Raw genomic sequence first — 4,276 nt, forward strand, 5'->3', positions numbered from 1 at the left:
GTGGATAGGCGAAGCACTGCATGTATTTCCATCATGCTCATGTTCACCTCCAGTGATATTGAGCTAAACCCTGGCCCTGACGGTGCCGACACTGAGGCTTCCGACATGAGCAGTACAGCATATTTGTGTGGCTCCTGCCACGAACCAGTGACATGGGATGATAAGGGTATCATGTGTGAAGATTGCAATACATGGTTTCATGCAGATTGCCAGAATATTCATGACTCTACCTACAACAGATTGGGGGAGAGTAGTGAAGTGTGGACCTGTGCAATTTGTGCAGGACCAAATTACAGCTCAGTTTTATTGATCTCCACAGAGTCAGTCAATCACAGGAGTCAAGTATTAGTACCTCAGATTCAAGTTTTGGTAGCCTACATTCTGTCAATCCCGACAATATATCCTCACCTTTGCATGCCTCATCACCGATCAAACCAAGACCAAGCTTACAGCTTGGACGCCCATTGCGTATTCTCAACCTAAATTGCCAGTCTCTTGTTAATAAAAAGGGTCCCTTTTATAACATTATCGACTGTACAAAACCTGACATAGTAATATTGACCGAAACCTGGTTCCACCAGGGTATACTGACATCAGAATACTTCTGTGCCCAGTTTAGTGTTCATAGACGGGATAGAAGTAAAGTAAACACTCGCGGTGGGGGGGTACTTATAGCCGTAAACAGTGACTTAGTAAACAGCCGTGAAGAGACTCTCGAGTCCGACTCAGCTGAGACACTCTGGGTCAAGATCACCATGCAAGGTTGCAAGACATTATATGTTGGTGCTTGTTATCGACCCACTGAGGGCGATGACACCACCACAGACATACTGGACCACTCATTGCGAAGGATCTCCTCTAGCGATAAGAACATTATCCTACTTGGTGGCGACTTTAACTTACCAGGCTGGGATTGGGGGAATAAGACATTGAAACCCAAAACCAGTCATTCTGCAAAACACAGACAATTTGCTGATTCAATGCAAGATAATGGCCTCACCCAAATAGTGGAAGACCCAACTCGCGGTGTAAACACCCTGTAAACTTACAAACCGCCCGGCACAGATAAACAGAACTCAGGTAATCCCCGGGATAAGTGACCATCTTGCAGTATACACAGAGTTGGAGGTGAAACCTCTGAGGCGGCGGCAAATCCCGCGCAAAGTCCCTATTTATGCCAAGGCAAATTGGGAAGGCTTCAGAGAGTTTGCAAATAACCTAGCTGATAAAGTACGGGCCGCAGAGCCATCATCTAATATAAACCACCTCTGGAACATTATGAAAAACGGACTCCTTGAGGGGATAAATACTTATATCCCACATCGTACAACTAAAAGAAAGGACTCTCACCCATGGTTAAACCCAAACCTACGACGTAAAATCAGACACAGAGACAAAGCATATAAAGCTAGTAAAAAGACTGGACGCCCGTCTTTGGAGGCAAAATTTCTGAGGCTCAAACGCGAGGTACAGCGTGAGCTGAGGAAAGCCTACTGGGAGTATGTAGAAGAAATCATCACTCCAGAGAGTGACGAAAACAGTGACACATGTAGAAAGAAGTTCTGGAAGTTTATTAAACATCAGCGTACTGACCATTCTGGAATTGCACCACTGAAAGATAAAGGTAGACTTATCACTGATCCACAGCAAAAAGCAGAACTTCTAAATGCACAGTTCCACTCCGTGTTCACACGTGAGACTCCAGCAATACCTACTCGACGTGGTAGGAAGACCAAACCTATGCCTAAAATTAGTATCCACAAACAAGGAGTTCTGAAATTACTACAAAACCTTAATCCAACAAAAGCTGCTGGCCCTGATGGCCTTAGTCCAAAAATCTTTAAAGAACTCTCTGAACAGCTAGCTGATCCCTTGACACGAATATTTAAAAAATCACTCTTAACAAGTAAAATCCCCGATGACTGGAAGCACGCAAACGTGACTCCGATCTTTAAAAAAGGCCAAAGGTACGATAAAGCAAACTACAGACCTATTAGCTTAACCTGTATTGCTTCTAAGTTAATGGAACATGTTATTTGTAGTAGCCTGATGAAGCATGCGGAACAGCATGATCTCTTCTATCAGCTACAAAACGGTTTTCGACCCGGAAGGTCATGTGAGACACAGCTTCTGGAACTTGTTCATGACATTGTAAACAACATGCAGGAAGGTCTCCAGACAGATGTCTGTGTGCTTGATTTCTCTAAAGCCTTCGATAAGGTACTAGTAGGCCACAAACGACTCATCCGGAAGCTTCAGTGGTACGGCATTGAACCTCAGATCAGGAGCTGGATAGAAGACTTCCTTCATTGTCGTACCCAGTCAGTGGTCATCGAGGGGGTGACTTCTAGCAAATTGGATGTCATTTCAGGGGTCCCACAGGGTTCGGTGCTCGGACCTTGCCTGTTTTTGTATTACATAAATGATATCACTGAAAACTTACACTCTACAGCTCGCTTATTTGCGGACGATACCATGATTTACATGACGGTCTCATGCCAGGGTGATTCACTCCCTGCATGGGCATATTCTCAAACATGTCAGCTTTGTCAAATATCTTGGTGTCCTCATATCTGGAGATTTACGATGGGACCTTCATATAGATCACGTATCCTCAAAAGCCAACAATACCGTTAACTTCCTGAGACGCAATATTAACATTGCAAATCCACAGGTCAAAGCCCGGGCTTACAAAACCCTAGTGCGCCCAATACTAGAGTATTGTCAGACGGTATGGGATCCTTATACCCAAAGTAATATAAGGAACCTGGAGGCTGTGGACAGAGAAGGGCAGCTCGATTTGCCCTCCGCCGCTACAGACGGCAGTCTAGTGTGGCTAACATGTTAGTCACACTCGACTGGCCTTTGCTCGTAGAAAGGAGGCGAAACGCCCGCTTACAGATGTTTTATAAGATCACAAATAACATTGTAGCTATGCACATGCCGCTAGCAAGCAAGGGGCTACGAGCTCCCTCTCGCACTGAAAACAGCTTAGCCCTCCACCCTCCAAGCTCACGAGCTGACTATCACCTAAATTCCTTCTTCTCTAAAACTGTTAGAGAATGGAACCGCCTACCAGATAGTGTGGTTAAAGCCAAGTCACTGCAGGCATTTAAAAATGCCATTCACACCTTGTAACCCCAAACAAGAATCACGGGTACTCACCGCCACCCAGCTGGCGGACAGGGAGTGGCGCCCCTGCCCACTGAGGAGCTTGTAGTCTGTAGCCAACAGACTACAATACACATATACACAATACAAAATAAGAGCGACACCCCAAATCCAAACCAAAAACCCCTACCCCTCACCGTGCCGGAGCCCTCAACTTATTGAGGTTGTGCACGTACGGGAAAGAAGAAGAAGAAGAAATTTGCTAGAGACCAAACCCCCATTAACATCCTTTCACAACCTTTGTAGCCCAGAAAGGGCAGCCTGCAAGTTAGCCCTAGCCATGATCACCTTTTCCGTAAACCCCAAAGCCGGGCAGGCGCCCAGCCCTTTCCGTAAACCCCAAATATCACATGGCTAATCTCTCTCTCTCTCTCTAGACCTCGGCTTGGCTTCGAGACATGGCTAATAATGTCATGTGTAATATTGTATACGAACTGCAATATGCCTGCTACTAGAAGAGCGATCTGCTGTACACCAGCGTATCCCAGGCAAATTCAAATCAGCACCCTCGTGGTAGCTACAAGTTACCTACTTGATTATTAGCCATGAGATGCTTCACGTTCCTACTAGAATCCTACTAGACCCCAAGTGAGCCTCGCACGGCCTCGCCACCGAATAGCCGCCCCAGACAGAACGTACACAAGTGCCGCCAGAAAGTAGTACGTGACAAGGAGGAAATATCTAGTAATTAGTGTTTGTTTTTGACGGTATCTGTGTAGAATGCTATATTTGTCCAAACAAAACTACACATATCCTTGTTTTCATGATTTAGAGCCGTTTATATACAGCTTATCAGTTCCGTGGCGGATGAATACAGGTTAATATCCCACATCACACGACCACAGCTTCAGTTGGAGAGGAAGGCCGGTGGAGTGAGGTTGGAGACAAATGCCAGGCCAGTTTTGTTCCGAATTGTTTCTGTGATTGTTACTTTACGTAGAATGAATCTGTAAATTGTTATGGTTACTTGTATATAAATGTGGACAAGTTGTTGTGCACTAATGTGCAGGAAAGATGATTGATTCTGCCGTTTAGTTGAGTCGCGCAGTGTTGTGCACGGCGGCTTGTGGAATGGCGAATGTGTCTCGTCGATCACCAATAATCA

This window comes from Branchiostoma belcheri, unplaced genomic scaffold (assembly GCF_001625305.1).
Source record: "Branchiostoma belcheri isolate BF01 breed outbred unplaced genomic scaffold, Haploidv18h27 scaffold402, whole genome shotgun sequence".
NCBI lineage: Eukaryota > Metazoa > Chordata > Leptocardii > Amphioxiformes > Branchiostomatidae > Branchiostoma > Branchiostoma belcheri.